This window comes from Myotis nattereri, assembly GCF_964212035.1.
Source record: "Myotis nattereri genome assembly, chromosome: 5".
NCBI classification, from domain to species: domain Eukaryota; kingdom Metazoa; phylum Chordata; class Mammalia; order Chiroptera; family Vespertilionidae; genus Myotis; species Myotis nattereri.
Genome location: NC_138080.1, coordinates 55,267,947 through 55,284,841, shown reverse-complemented (window position 1 = coordinate 55,284,841; position 16,895 = coordinate 55,267,947). Strand labels below are relative to the sequence as shown.

The following is a 16,895-nucleotide window of genomic DNA, read 5'->3' as shown; positions in this document are numbered from 1 at the left end:
CACAGAACCTACACAGAACCTACACAGAACCTACACAGAACCTACACAGAACCTAGACAGAACCTAGACACAGAACCTACACAGAACCTAGACACAGAAGAACTTCGCTGGAGAGAACATGGCAAAAGATCCTGGACAGAAACTGGCCACAGAACCTAGACACAGAACCTAGCGAGAGAACCTGGCTGAAGAACCTAGAGACAGAACCTGGCTACAGAACCTGGATAGAACATGGCAAGAGAACCTGACTAGAACCTGGTGACCGAACCTGGCTGGACAAAACCTAGCGAGGGAACATGGCTACAGAACCTGGCAATAGAACCAGGCAAGAGAACCCAACCATGCTGATCAACTGAACGCTGCCTCTGTGTCATTCCTTCTTCGCCGACTCCGTCCACACCTTTGGGGACCCCTGGACCTGCTGGGGTTGGACCCCAGCAGTTATACTCATGTTCATCAAGCCTCTGTGCAAGAAAGAACTTGAGAAATAGCCCAATGTAAACTCATCTCTTGTTAGGTTAGTGGTCAAGGCCAATAGCCTGAAGATTCCACATGAATCTTACAATAAAGCACTGAGCAGAGAGTCCTAGAGGGCAGTGGCTCTTTGAAAAATAGTATTGGTCTTCGGCATCTTAAAACAAAATTTGTGTCCTTGTAACTCTGCTTCCCCTCCCCGTACCCCCGCCCCCCAGTAATTCTAGAGCCACCATTTGGATCTCCATAAGGCTCATCATGCTTCTGCAAGGCAGCCCTTCAGGCATTTTGAAACAGTGCTCATGCTTTCCTCCACCATTTCCCCTTCCCTCCTACCCACTAAACACCTCTTTTCTGGACACACATCTGATTTCTGAGTCCTTCATCACTTGCGCTGAAGCTTTGCAAGCCATCCTCACCATCAGTCACTGACTTAAAACTGGGGCCAGGCCTTCCTCTTAGATCTCACAGTGAGGTTTCAGGGATGAAGGGGAACGGTGTTAACAAAGAACTCCAGAAGTTGGGGAGACTCTGTCCAGGAAACTTTTACCTCCACTTGGATTATGAGCAATTGAAGGACTGACCCTATATCCCTTATACCACAGTTTATTTGTAAATATTATTAGAGGGACACATTTTGATCTGAAGGTCTCTCTCTCTCTCTCTCTCTCTCTCTCTCTCTCACACACACTCACTCTCTCTTTCTCTCTTTTTCTTTCTCAATATCCTTATGATTGCAGTGTTTCTCAAATTTTAGCAACGTTTGGGATACTTAAAAATGAAAACTGTAAAAAGCTAACAGCCAAATTGCAGAAGCCCATTATTGCCTTCATTACTTTAATTAAATTGTTACTTAAATATTTATAAATATAAAGGTAGGTGTGTACTTATGCATATAGGTCTTATACACCAATACACCCCAAACAAATTGATAATGGAAATACCAATAAAACTGTATTGGTATTCACAATAAAAATGCAAAATAGCAACATAAAGCTACAGATACTACTTGCTCAAATTAAATTGTTGTTCCCAGTGTGACCATGGTGCTGAATGCTGAGTTCAGATGGCTGAGTGATGAGTCAGTTTTGCGCTGCTAATGAGCCTTCATTCCTGCAGAGTAAAACTATGTCCTCTGGCCTTAACTTGCTGTGCACATCTTTTCCTTAAGTCTACTTTTCCTCCTTAACTGACAGCAGAGTTACAACACTTGATGCCAAAAGAGGTGAGGCTGTGGACAGAGTGGCCTGGCTGTCCTTGGTTCAGAAGCAGTTGGTCAGATGTTCCAGAATTGGGTGATATAAAAATTTTAAATCTTATCATCAAAACTAGAGGCCCAGTGCACGAAATTTGTGCATGGGGGTGGCGGTGGGGTGTACCTCAGCCTGCCTGCACCCTCTCCAATCTGGGACCCATTGAGGGTTGTCTGACTGCCTGTTTAGGCCTGATCCCTGTCGGACATCCGTCTCACAATCTGGAACTGCTGGCTCCTAACTGCTTGCCTGATTGCCTCCTAACCACTCCCCTGTTGGCCTGATTGATGCCTAACTGCTCCCCTGCAGGCCTGGTTGCCCCCAACTGCCCTCCCCTGCAGGCCTGGTTGCCCCCAACTGCCCTCCCCTGCCAGCCAGATCACCCACAACTGCCCTCCCCTTCCAGCCATCTTGTGGTGGCATCTTGTGACAGTCATCTTGTGATGACATCACACGTGACCCCACCTAGGCTTTTATTACATAGGATAAGCACAGAGTTAAAATCGCTCCGGTGAGCTTTTGCAGATTGTGGCATCCAGCTGGCTCAGATATGAGGAGCAGGTCTGTAGTTTTCATCCTACCAGGAGATTAGATACAATTAGTACTTTTTCAGTGAGCAAGCTTGAAGGCTTTTTGGTTAATGAGTAGAATTTTTGTTTTCCTTTTACATATTTTTTAAAAATCTTAAACTCCTCATAAATTTCAATGGTGAAAAATGGATTTGTGGACATACTTCTTTGTAGATACTCAGATGTAGCTTTTGTGCCCCTTTCTCAGTAGATGGTACAGATGGTGAATTTGGATGTGACTTTGGGAGACAACTTTTGGCCACTTGCCATCAGATGTGTTGAAAGAGCATTGGTCTTAGGGGTGAAAGATCTTATTTTGTGCCCTTAGTTCTACCCTGCAGGAAAGGCTATTATATTCATTTTGTGAATGTGACAGCATTGGATCAGAGACACAGCAAATGAGTGAAGAGTGGAAACAGCCTCCTGGCCAGAGAGATGAACTCTGTGTTACTCTAATGATCCCCATGAGTTTAAATTCTGGGCACTGTACAGTTCAGGCAGTAAACTTAAGTTGTTTACACAGAGTAATAAATCAGACTTTTTCCGCACCCTGTGTTTTTCTTAACCAGCTGGGTGTAGGGGCTTCTCTCTGATGTACTTTAAATGGAGATACACACATTATAATTTACCTGTAGGAAAATCTCCCAGATGCTGTACTGATGAAGGACATCAAACTTCCTTGTAGATGCAACACATCCAGCTTTATTTTCCTTGGTTACATTCCTCTGGAAGTAATTTTTTTCATTTTGGAAGTTAGAAAAAAATTTCATTTTTTTCTGACACTAGATGTGAAGTGTCTTTTTGTCTTTCCTTTTCTATGTTAACATATTTAAATCTTTGGATGGGGGTTTCTCTAAGCTTGAGAGTCCTTGTACCATACTCTCATAAACAAGTTTTCCTTTTCATCAAAGTTCAGTGCTTGCTGTCACTGCCAGAGTTAAGTATAGTTTCAGTGTCCAAATTTTGCGTAACTACTTTTCTGCCATGAATGTCAAAATAGTTTATAATTATAAACTACTAGTGGTGTTAGACAGTTAATGTAGATATTTTTTTAAAAATATATTTTGTTGATTTTTTACAAAGAGGAAGGGAGAGGGATAGAGAGTTAGAAACATCGATGAGAGAGAAACATCGATCAGCTGCCTCCTGCACACCTCCTACTGGGGATGTGCCCGCAACCAAGGTACATGCCCTTGACCGGAATCGAACCCGGGACCTTTTGGTCCACAGGCCGACGCTCTATCCACTGAGCCAAACCGGTTAGGGCTAATGTAGATATTTTAATAGAGGTGGATGAGAGACTTGACAGTAACTGTTAGAAAAATAGGCTAAAACATACTGTTTTTGAATTTCCAACTGCATGTGGTTGCATGTGGCTATTTGTGATTTCTGTCAGTAACTTGACATTTTAAATGTTAAGGGATTATTGTGATTTAGCTATTAAATAGATATAGAGAATATATAGAGTGCCCCCCCCCCCAAATATATACACACTTGAACGGCTGATGGTTAAATTTTGAAAATGAAATGTATTTTAATAAATACTGCCTTTTTAATTATTCAAAGTGTATACATTTTTGAGGACACCTTATGTATTATATGTCTGTATATATAACACATACCTATATATAATACATATATTATATATATCTCATATATATGTACATATATATGTATATATATATAATCTCATTAATTGAAAGAGACATTACATCTGTTGGACTAAAAAGGTACCCTGGACTCTTGATGCTTTGGAGTGAAAAAAGAATGTTGGTGGGTACTAGATAGTCCTCATGTCCTGCTTGTTTTCCTGTATGGCTTAGGTCACCTTTTGTGGGACTAGCATTACCTAAAATTGTCTCAGACCACGCAAGACATCTTTTAGGAGCCTGATCCTGAACCTCCCAGGTCATCGTGTGTAAACAGCTATGCTGTGGAAAAGTAATGCAAATCAGTTTGTTTTGCAAATAGGTATTTTTGTCATTACTTTGACAAACATGTTTTGAGTGCTTATTACATTCCAGATGCTGTGCTAGATGTGGGTGGTATGAAAAAGGCACAGTTTTTTCAAGGAGCTGCTATTCTAGGCAATGGTTTGCAATGAGGGATTGTTTGCACGTTCACCTGTGAAATTTAAAAACCGTACCTCTGTGTTTTAGTGTACCGCTTTCCAGTCAGTGATTTTGGCTCAGTTGAACTGTGGCGAGGCCTGGACATCTGTACCTATAAAACATAGTCACCTGATTTTTAAAAACTCCCTATTCATAACCTCTGGAAGAGACAGATAAAGAATAAATGATTTTAAGTCCTGGCTTGGAGGCTCAGTTGGTTGGAGCATTTTCCTGTACATCAAAAGGTTGCGGGTTCAATTCCCATTCAGGGCACATACCTAGGTTGTGGGTTTGATCCCTGGTCAGGGCACAAATGAGAGGCAACCCATTGATGTTTAATCTCTCACATCGATGTTCCTCTCTCTCTCTCTCTCTCTCTCTCTCTCTCTCTCTCTCTCTCCCTCTCCCTCTCCCTCTCCCTCTCCCTCTCCCTCCCTCTCTCTCCCCTTCTCCCGCCCCATCTCTTCCCCTTCTCTTGCTAAAAAAAAAAAAAAAAAATCAATTAAAACATATCCTCAGTTGAGGATTAAAAAAAAGAATAAATGATTATGCGAAACTAACATTGAAAACCGAGAACTCACAGTACAAGAGTGCTCAAGAATGATGTAATTTTAAAATTTTTCCTTTAAAATTATGAAACATACTAGAGGCCCGATGCACAGATTCGTGCACTGGTGGGGTCCCTCGGCCTGGCCTGCGGGGATCAGTGGACCTCCGCACCACCCCAGCCTGGCCTTACCGGCCAGCTCGTCGGGCTCCAGCCTGCTGTCTGTGCTGATCCTGCACAGCACAGCACAATGTAGTGCACGATAGGCAAGCGGCTGGTGAGGATCCCGAGCTCGGGCTGCGCGCTATGCCCACCACTCGAGCTCACAGGGGGCATGTCCATGGGAGAGGCTCGTGCTGCCGTGGCTGTGCTCACCAGGTGTGAGCCTGGTGTCTGGCACCCGCCTGTCAGTTGAGTAGTGTTCCTGCTGTGGGAGTGCACTGACCACCAGGGGGCAGCTCCTGCATTGAGCACCTGCCCCCTGGTGGTCAGTGTGTGTCATAGCTACTGGCCGGTCTTCCGGTCACTTAGGCTTTTATATATATATATAGACTAGAGGCCCACTGCACAAAAATTAGTGCACTGGGGCGGGGGGGGGGGGGCGCGTTCCTCAGCCCGGCCTGTGCCCTCTTGCAGTCTGGGATCCCTCAGGGGATGACCACTTGCTGGCTTAGGCCTGCTCCCCGGGGGATTGGGCTCAAGATGTCAATCAGACATCCCTCTGGCAGCCCGGCAGCCCTTGGGGGACGTCCACTTGCCAGCGGGGAGCAGGCCTGAACTGCAGTTGGACATCCTTAGCGCTGCTGAGGAGGCAGGAGAGGCTCCCACCACCACCGCTGTACTGGCAGCCATCAGCCTGGCTTGTGGCTGAGCAGAGCTCCCCATGTGAGAGCATTTTACCCTTTTACTATATAGGATAGAGGCCTGGTGCACAGGTGGGGGCTGGCTGGTTTGCCCTGAAGGGTGTCCCGGATCAGGGTGGGGGTCCCGTTTGAGTGCCTGGCCAGCCTGGATGAGGGGATGATGGCTGTTTGCAGCTGGTCGCACCCCCTTCAGGGTGGGGGTCCCCACTGGGGTGCCTGGCCAGTCTGGGTGAGGAGCTGAGGGCCGTTTTCAGGCTGGTGGGTAACTGAAGCTCCCAAACTCTCCTTTATTTATTTATTTTTTTAAATTCTGGGATTTATTTACCTTCTATGGCTGTCACTGGAGCTGAGAGCCGGCCCCAGCTTGAGGCCTCGGCTGCTGAAAGCAGGTATCTGGGGTTTTTTAGCTTCTATAATTGCAGCATTGTTTCTTAGAGTGCAGCTCAGAGCCTGGCGGCGGCAGGCGGGGAATCTTGGCTTCCTCCATCGCCAGGGCAACCAAGCCTCCTGTTCGCTTTTAGCTGCCTGGCTGCCGGCCACCATCTTGGTTGGCAGTTAATTTGCATAGCCTGCTGATTAGCCAATGGGAAGTGTGTCGGAGGTATGGTTAATTACCCTATTTGTCTCTTATTAGATTAGATACCTACAGAAAGTTCATAAAACGTACATGCACAGCCTATTGAGTTACCATGAGGCGAACACCTCCATGATTACCAGCCATGTATGCCAGTATCTGAGACGCTCTCCCTTGGTCTCTTTCCCGTTATAACTCTTTCAGGGGAACAGCAGCCTGACTCTTGCTTTTCTTTATATTTTTGCTACAATGAAGACATCCTAATCAAAACCATGAACTGGTATCTGTTTTGAACTCTACAGAAATTGACTCCTACTGCATATAGTCCTTTGTCATCTTTTGCTCACTATTGTTCCACATAGCTTGTTTGTTCATTTGCATTACTGTTATGACCACACTGTAATCTAGGTTGGATAATGTGAATTGATTCTCATCTTTGGCTATTGAACAATACTTCTATGAGCATACACATATGTGTATGTATATATAGAGAGATAATATATGTTCTGGTGCCCATGTGCATTAATTTCTCTGCGGTACTTTCCTGGGGTGGATTTCAGGGTCCCATGTTATGTATGTTGTCAATCCTCCCAGCAGTATGTGAAGTTTCTACTGCTTTTCTTTCTTGTCAGTGTCAAGAAATCTTGACAGGTTGTAAAAAGAGGTAAGGTAAAAGGAGGAGGAAGGTTATCCTGTATAATAATCCTATATAATAAAGAGGTGACATACAAATTGACCCTCACTCCATCACGCCGTCACAAGATGGCTGTGCCCACAGCAGAGGCAGGGTTCCCGTAACACAAGATATCTGTGCCCACAGCGGAGGCGGGATTCCCATAACGAGCCGTAACGAGTGATCAGCAGGGACCTGAGGCTGCATGGCTACAGGCTGGGGTGGGGGACCTGAGGCCACGCCCCCCATGCGGTGGGGCTTGACTGGGGACCTGAGGCTGCGCCCCCCACCTGACAGGGCTTGACTGGGGTGGGGCCGACCGGGTCTGGGTCTCGTGCGATTTTGAGGTGCACATGGGTGGGCGGGGACTTGACTCTGGGTCCCACGGCATGCCCCAGACTCTGACAGGAGGAAGATTTTCATAAACATTTTACTAATTTTCTTTCATCTCTGACACTTCTATTATAAAGGGCAAATAGCAATATTAAAATATTTCCTCTAATTCCCTTTTAATGTGCATGAATTTTGTGCACCAGGCCACTAGTTTCAGGTATGTAAGGAGGAAGGAGACTAAGAGGGTATGATGAGATTGGAAGGAAATTGCAGATACACTGGTGTGGTTCTAATTTGGGAACCTGTGAGAAAGTGGCAGAAGATGAGGCTGGAAGTGTGTGATGTGCTGAGGACTTTGTCCTGTGTTCTCAAGTCAAGGAAGCAGGCAGGAGACATCAGATCCACATTGTACAAACCTTTCTGTGGCAGCTCTGTGGAAGATGAGGGGGTGAGGCCTGATACACGGAGTTTAATCCAGGAAGGATGAGAGAAGGCAGGGTTGATGGTGGATTCCAGAGGTGCTTTGACCAAAGTGAACAGTCGTGTAGGGAAAGGGAGGGGAGAAGCAGGAGTCTTGGTTTTTGCTTATGTAACTATATAGATAGTGATTTCATTCAATATGTTGTGAAATTCAGGAAGAAGAGAGTTTGAGGTCAGGATGGCAATGATGGGGCATGATGTTAGTTTTAGACATGTAGCATGTGTGAAATCCATATATTTTGTAGAAATGTTCTGTAAGTGACTTTGAACTCAAGAGAAAGGACTAGACTGGGGATGTCCTCATTGTTTGAGACGTCTGGGTATAGTTGGGGGTTGAAGCAAAGAGGGTGGAGAATATAAGGGGGGTGAGGGATGCCTGGATAGGTGAGAGGCAAGGATCCTGAAAAGCAGGCCAAGGTAAGAGGTAAAACAAAAGAAGTTAGATCATGGAAGCCAAGAAGAAAGGATCTGAAGGAAGAGAATCATGAGTGGTGTCAGTGCCCTCAGAAAACATCAAGTGAAATTAGAAAGATGTGCTTGGCATTTAGCAGTTTAGAAAGAAGTATTTGGGGGTCAGGGTGAGCAGTGTTTCAGCCAGCGGAGTGCAGGGAGCAGAAGTGACACTGCAGTAGCTTAATAGCAAATGCTGGGTAAGGAAGTAGGGAAAACAGATGAGGAGTGCTTAATTATTTTTTCAATTACAGTTGGCATTCAATATTATATTAGTGTTAGGTACAGCATAGTGATTAAACATTTATTTAACTTACAAAGTGATCATCCTTCCCCCATAAGTCTAGTACCCACCTGGCAATATACGTAGTTATTATAACACTATTTACTATATTCCCCGTGACTATTTTGTAACTTCTGATTTGTATTTCTTAATCCCTTCACCTTTTTCTCCTAGCCCAGTGATGGCGAACCTATGACACGCGTGTCAGAGGTGACATGCGAACTCATTTTTTTTGGTTGATTTTTCTTTGTTAAATGGCATTTAAATATATAAAACAAATATCAAAAATATAAGTCTTTGTTTTACTATGGTTGCAAAGATCAAAAAATTTCTATATGTGACACAGCACCAGAGTTAAGTTAGGGTTTTTCAAAATGCTGACACGCTGAGCTCAAAAGGTTCACCATCACTGTCCTAGCCCCACAACCCCTCTACCACTTGGCAATCATCAGTTTGTTCTCTGTTTCTGTATTTGTTTCTGTTTTGTTCATTTATTTTGTATTTTAGATTCCACATGTAAGTGAAATCATATGGTGGGGTTTTTTTAGGTGTTTGTTTTTTTCTGACTTATTTCACTTAGCGTAATACCCTCTAGGTCCATCCATGTTGTCACAAATGGCAAGATTTTCATTCCTTTTATGGCCAAGTAATATTTCTGTGTGTGTGTGTGTGTGTGTGTGTGTGTGTGTGTGTGTGTGAGAGAGAGAGAGAGAGAGAGAGAGATCTTTATTAATGCAATCATCTTTCAATGATCACTTAGGTTGCTTCCATATCTTGGCTATTCGAAATAATGCTGTAATGAACATAGGGATGCATATATCTTTTTGAATTAGTGTTTCAGATTTCTTCAGATAAATACACAGAAGTGGGATTGCTGGATCACATGGTAGTTTTATTTTTAACATTTTTAGGAACCTACATACTATTCTCCACAGTGGCTGCACCAATTTGCAGTCCCACCAACAGTGCACAAGGGTTCCGTTTTCTCCACGTCCTCACCAACACTTGTTTGTTGGTTTATTGATGGGGGGTCAGAGCGACCTGCCATTCTGACAGGTGTGCGGTTATATATCACTGTAGTTTTAACTTGCATTTCTCTGATTTGTTATGTTGAGCATCTTTTCATATGTCTATTGGCCATCTGTTTGTCCTCTTTGGAGAAATGTCTATTGAGGTCCTCTGCGCGTTTTTAAGTTGGATTGTTTGGGGGTTTTGCTGTTAAGTTGTATGAGTTCTTTATATATTCTGTTATTAACCCCATATGAGATATACCATAAGCAGGTATCTTCTCCCATTCAGTAAGTTGCTTTTTTGTTTTGTTGATTTCCTTTGCTGTGCAGAAACTTTTTAGTTTGATGACGTCTAATTTGATTACTTTTTTCTTTTGTTTCTCTTGCCCAAGCAGACATATCCAAAAATATTACTAAGAGCAGTGTCAAATATTTTACAGTCTATTTTTTTTTCTTCTAGGAGTTTTATGGTTTCAGGCCTTGCATTTAAGTCTTTAGCCCATTTTGAGTTTATTCTTGTATATGGTGTAAGGAAGTTGTCTAACTTCATTTTTTTTGCATGTATCCAGTTTTCCCAGAACCATTTATTGAAGAGACTGTCTTTATTCCATTCCCTTTGTTATAGATTAATTGACCAGATAGGCTTGTGTTTATTTCTGAGCTGTCTATTTGGTTCCATTGTTCTGTGTGTCTGTGTTTTTTATGCCAGTACCATGCTGTTTTGATTAGTATAGCCTTGCAGTATAGTTTGATATCAGATAGTGTGTATACCTCTGACATTGTTCCTCTTTCTTAAGATTACTTTGGCTATTCAGGGTCATTTATGGTTCCAATAAGGAGTGTATTTTTACCTTGGCAGTGAATGGAAGCCAAAAGCCCATTAGGTTGAGTGAGATGAGAAATGAAGAGAGCGGAGGATCTGTGTGTGAGAGACACTGTATATAATAATATTGTAGAGAGGACTGTCTAGTTTAACGGAGGAGAGAAGAATGCCCTTGAAAAAAGGACCCAAGTCCTGGTAGAGGGACTTAACGATGAGTAGGAAGAGGGTATGCTTATTACTGAAAAGGGAGAGGAGGTGGAAAAATTGGCACAGACTGAAATATATTCGTAGGGAAGGTTTTCAGAGAACAAGAAATTTGCAAGTTCCTAGGTTTTAACAGCCTTTTGCCTCTTAAATAGGAGGATAAAAAGTTTAGGATAAAAATTAATGGTTAAGAAATACCCAGGTTATATTACACACTTGTGGACACTTAGTTTGTCAACCTTCTAAACATAAAGTCATAAAAAATTCTTTGAACAAATGTCAATGGGAAGAAGCCATAACCATGCCTCTGGAGAGACTCTTAAAAGGAAATTGAAAGACTTTGTTTTATACCATGCTTGAAAACAATTAAGTGGTATAACCTATTTATGCTTCTCTCCACCCTCTTTCTGTACAGAAAGCAAATCCTCTTTGTATATAGCATTCATATGTCATAATTTTCAAAATGGTTTCCTCTTAGCATCTTATGGTCAAAGAACTGGTATCAAAGAGAGTGTATCTCAATTCTCTTCAGCCAAGGACCACCAAGAACACAACTATGGTTGGGTTTATTAGCCACTGCATCAAGGATGCACAGGCATAAGGTGACATTATGGGGTGTCTCGGGAAGAGTGTTGAATCTGTCTTAGAATTGGGGCTTCAGTTGGATACTTTCAGGGAGGAACTAAGGAAGCAGGGACTCATTCTGTAGGGAGTGCTGTCAAAAGGAAGGGCATTTCTATAATTGGGTATCTCATTAAATCTTACAGGGAGAGCAAACTAGATTGAGGAAAAAGCTGTAATTGATAAAGAAGTTGTAGTCATTCATTGAGTGTGAGAGGGGGATATTTGGTATTGTGTGGATTGCACAACGGCCTAGTTTTTGTGTCACTTTATCATAGTCTCAGAGTGACTTTGTTTGAGATAGCTATTCTGTGAGATTAGATCCCGTGGGAGAACGTAGGTCTGGTTGTGAGCGTCAGAACAGCTTGAAATCACATTGAGTCTAACTATGAATGTTAGATCAGTTCTGGACTGCTTGATTTTCTTTATATCCATATATGATACACACACACACACACACACACACACACACACACACACTCTGAGTGGCCAGATTATTATGACCACCTGACGTTCGTAGGCAAATTAGCTATAATTTCATGCTGAAGTTGCTAGAGGGCCAGATCATTATAAACGTCTGAATAGCACAACATACCTAAGTATCATTGCTGATCAAGTTCATCCTATCGTGTTGATGGCGTATCCCAAAGATGGCTTCTTCCAACAAGACAATGCGCCATGCCACGGTGCTTGTATTGTGCAGGAGTGGTTTCAAGAACATGAGGGAGACTTTACCTTGCTTAGGTGGCCCCCACAATCACCAGATCTCAATCCAAATGAGCATTTGTGGGATGAAGTTAAAAGAGCCATCAGGAAGCTGGTTCCACAACCATCAAATCTCACAGAACTAGACAGTGCTATTCATCAGGCATGGTGTCAGATTCCCCGCATCACCTTTCAACATCTCGTGGAGTCAATGCCAAGAAGAATCACCGCAGTATTAAAGGCAAAAGGTGGCCCAACGAAGTACTGATGGGGTGCTCATAATAATCTGGCCACTCAGTGTGTGTGTGTGTGTGTGTGTGTGTGTGTGTATCTACACATTTATATCCTAGTTTAACTAGTTTTTAATGAGATCTTATCCTTTCCTTGCTTTGGCAAGTGCAGTATTACCATATATTGCATTGGGAAGAGTTAAGTTCTCTCATGATGTATTTCATCAGTATATCGAGACTTCAGGATACACTTTTTCAGCTGTATTAGTAGCATCAAATGTACCTCCATTTGGAAAACTTGTTATGTTTCCTGGGCATGAACAGAAATAAGATGCTTACACTGATCCCGGTGGGAAGTAGGTGGTGATGGAGGCAGATAGGAAGGGCATTTTCAGAAATATTTAAAGAACAGAGTGGACAGAACTCAATGTCAAGATGTATGTAGGGAACCAACAGAAAGAAGGCTGGCCCCTAAGTTTCTCACTGACTAGTTTGAGTAGGAAATGAAGTTGCTCCCCCAGATAGGGAGGAGGGGAGCAGTGGTAAGCTGGCAGGGGAGTAACAAATCTTAAACAAGACTCCATACAGTAGCATGAATCTAGTTGGGCGAGGCCCATTGCTTCTAATCAATCTTGTAGGTGTCTAGTATCTAACAGAATAGTAATTTATTGTGAAACTGCCCAAGGAACCAAGAGCTTAAATTCCTTTGTCAGCACATAGGCAAAGCTCTCCTTGTAGGCAAATCTATGTAAGTGACAAGGTTACAATCAGATTGTTTGGTCTGGGTGGGGACATGACAAGGGAAGCTGGCCTGGGTATTGTGGTGGTATTGTTATCAAGGTATGACATCTATACTGTAGGGTTTTATGTGCCCAGTATAAAGAAACAAAGCTAACCTCAAAACCATGTCCTGAACAGCCGTTTTGAAATGTGGAGTGCCAAGGATGCCAAAGTAGGTTTGATATCATGTCAGCACCTCGCACATGAGCTGGTGCATAGTAGGAATTCAGTGCATATTGTGAAGGTCAATCTAGGCTTAACAGAAGAGTACTCTATGAATTATTATTTATCCTGTGGATGTGGAGAAGGGCTAAGGCTCTCTCTAGCAGGCACTGGCCAGCCTTGGTTCAAAACTATACATAGTTATTATGGAACTGACCTAGGAGTTTTAAATAGAAAAATGAAGGAAGGGAGAGGAGGAGAGAATGAAAATTTATCTGTAACCACACAAAAACAAATTAAAAGACAGACTTCCTTTGCCTATTTTCATTTTGATATTCGGCACCCATGTAAAGAGGCAAAATACAGAAAGATTTGAAAGGCAGCTCACTTAGTTAATATGTCGACTATGCAGGGACTACATTGTCAAGAAAATATGACATATTAAATATTTCTTGTTTCTTTTTCCCAGTATCTTTTTCTCTTTCTATTGGGAAAGGCTTTTGTCCAGCTGACTTCTCTTTGATCTTAAAAAAAGAAAATCACCTTTTCTAGCTGAGGTTCCTTTTTTTTATTAGTATGTTGGATCAGAACATACAGTTTAATTTTTATCATAGGTAAAATTAGTAAGAGCTTTTCAGTGTGAGAGTTGTTTTCTCTATAAAGTTAAAGCAAAATCATAATTGTTTATTTTTGCTTATTAATACACCAGAGGCCCGGTGCACAAAAATTTGTGCACTCGGTGGGGGGAGGGACCCTCATCCTGGCCTGTGCCCTCTCGCAGTCTGGGACCCCTCGGGAGATAACGACCTGCTGGCTTAGGCCTGCTCCCAGGTGGCAGAGGGCAGGCCCAATCCCTAGGTGCAGCCCCTGGTCGGGCTCAGAGCAGGGCCGATTGGGGAGTTGGGGCGCTGCCCCCTGTCATGCACAGAGCAGGGCGGAGTGGGAGGTTGCGATGCCACCCTCAGTCACGCTCAGGGTAGGGCCGATTGGGGGGTTGGGGCACCTCCCCCTGTCACACTCAAGGCAGGGTCAGTGGGGAGGTTGCGGCACCACCCCCTGTCACGCACAGAGCAGGGCCCATCAGGGGGTTGGGGAGCTCCCCCCTGTCACTCACAGAGCAGGGCTGATCAGGGGATTGGGGCGCCGCCACTCTCACACTTAGGGCAGGGCCGATGGGGAGGTTATGGCTCTACCCCGTCACACACAGAGCAGGGCCCGTTGGGGCGGGTTGGGGCGCCACACCCTGTCACACACACAGCAGGGCCGATCAGGGGGTTGGGGCGCCGCACCCTGTCACACACAGAGCTGCAGGGCGATCAGGGGGTTGGGGAGCTCCCCCCTAACAGGCACAGTGCAGGGCTGATCAGGGGGTTAGGGCGCCTTCCCCTGTCAGGAACAGAGCAGGGCGGATAGGGAGGTTGTGGCCCCGCCCCCTGTCACACACAGAGCCGCAGGGCGATCGGGGGTTTGGGCGCTGCCCCCTGTCACGCTGATCCGGGTGCTGGGAGGCCTCTCAGCTCCGCTGATCCCGGTGCTGGGAGGCCTCGCGGCTCTGGTGATCCTGGTGCTGGGAGGCATGTTACCCTTTCACTATATAGGATAGAGGCCTGGTGCACGGGTGGGGGCTGGCTGGTTTGCCCTGAAGGGTGTCCTGGATCAGGGTGGGGGTCCCCATTGGGGTGCCTGGCCAGCCCGGGGGAGGGGATGATGGCTGTTTGCAGCTGGTCGCACCCCCTTCAGGGTGGGGGTCCCCACTGGGGTGCCTGGCCAGTCTGGGTGAGGAGCTGAGGGCTGTTTTCAGGCTGGCGGGTGACTGAAGCTCCCAACCACTCCTTTTTTTTCTTTTTTTTTTTATTCTGGGCCAGCTTTAGCTCTGGCTCCAGCTCTGAGGCCTCTGCTGCTGAAAGCAGGTATCTGGTGTGTTTCGGTTCTATTATCAAAACACTGTATCAACTCCAGCTCTGAGATCCCCGGTGGGCTAAAAGCAGGTTTCTGGGGTTTTGTTTATCTTCTATATTTGTAGCAATGTTTCAAACTGCAAGCTCAGAGGCCAGCAAGGCAGACGGGGAACGTTGGAGTCCTCCATCACTGAAGCAAGCAAGCCTCATGTTAGTTTCAAGCTGCCAGCCGCCATCTTGGCTGGCAGTTAATTTGCATATCTCGCTGATTAGCCAGTGGGAAGGGTAGCAGACGTACGCTAATTACCATGTTTCTCTTTTATTAGATAGGATGCACATGCCATATGGTTCTATTTTATTAAATTCATACCTATTTTGAAATTACGTGACACTTTCCCAGATGATTACACTATGAACAATGATTTTAGATAAACCTACAGAGATGAAAAATCTTTAAATGGTGATGGTTGGGCTGGGCTTCAGACTACTGTTGTGGATGTAGCATTAAAGCCTATAACCCATCCCCCAGATTTCTTGGACAGGGACCCAGTTATACCTCCTCTTTTTAGGCCCTCTTATATGTCTGATCTGTTACTGAATTGTTCATGTGCCTTTGGAAGTCTTTTAAGTTCTCCAGTAATCGGATTTAAACAGCATCCTGATAATAATTAAATATATTTATATTAATAGGTTTTCCTCAGGACTTCTCCTTCAGTATTTTGGTTATTTTTGTTTTAAGCATTCAAAGAATTTAAGGGTTGTATTCTATCATTATAATATTAAGAATGAGACTGTACAGAATGGGTGAAAAAACAATGGCTTCTTTTTGAGTTAGAAGATACCTTAGAGAAATTCTTAGATTGTAACCCTTTTATTTTATGCCAAAAAGTTAAGGTTAAAATAATTGGTGGCTTCTGAATCTCCCAAAAGAAAAATTATTTTTAAACATATAATTATGCTTGTTCAATCAAAATATATTATTTTTCAACATATAATTTTGGGCCCTAACCGGTTTGGCTCAGTGGATAGAGCTTCATCCTGCAGACTGAAAGGTCCCAGGTTCAATTCCAGTCAATGGCATGTACCTTGGTTGCGGGCACATCACCAGTACGAGGTGTGCAGGAGGCAGCCGATCGATGTTTCTCTCTCATCGATGTTTCTAACTCTCTAACCCTCTCTCTTCTTTCTGTAAAAAGTCAACAAAACACATTTTAAGAAGACATATAATTTTGCAACTTTAATGAACATTTACTCAGTAAATCAATTGACATAGTATAGTTTTTGTTTTTCTTAATAAAAATTGAGCAGAAGACTGTGTGTGATGAACACATCATTTTAACTACTTAATATCTTTCCCATTTAAATAGATATAAAAAGGGGTATCTATTTAAACTAATTATTTTTAAATCTACATTCTTTAATTAAGGAAAAAATGCTGAGGTATACTTCTTTGAGCTTTCAAAACTCTTCTTGCTTTTTGTGGTGCTTCATTAATTGAGTAAATGATCCTGTAACTGAATATAATTTAGTCAGTTATGTGAAGCTGTGGTGATCATTCTTTGATTATGACTGAAATCTATAATTGGAAGAAGGAAGAAAATAGTTTTATTTATATGACTATATTACTTTGTGATAGAATTATTTCTTCCAGCTGAAATTCTTTAAAAATTAAATTAGTTAATAGACTTTGGAACTAAGGATACTTTAGAATTCATCTGTTGCAACAACTTCATGTTACAGACAATGATATTGAGACCCAGATTGCAGAGAAATTTTCCGGGAAGACACTTTGGATCAGTACAAAACCCTGATCTCTGTGGTTTCTTTGTCCAGTGATTTTCACTTTGTGATG

The 16,895-nt window shown here is 43.4% G+C and overlaps 1 protein-coding gene across 4 annotated transcripts in view; it reads left to right on the top strand.

Annotated features, from left to right (window-relative positions):
- DCLK2 (doublecortin like kinase 2) overlaps positions 1-16,895 on the top strand; it is a 142,919-nt gene that overhangs the window by 9,530 nt on the left and 116,494 nt on the right. The gene's annotated exons all lie outside the window — the stretch shown is intronic.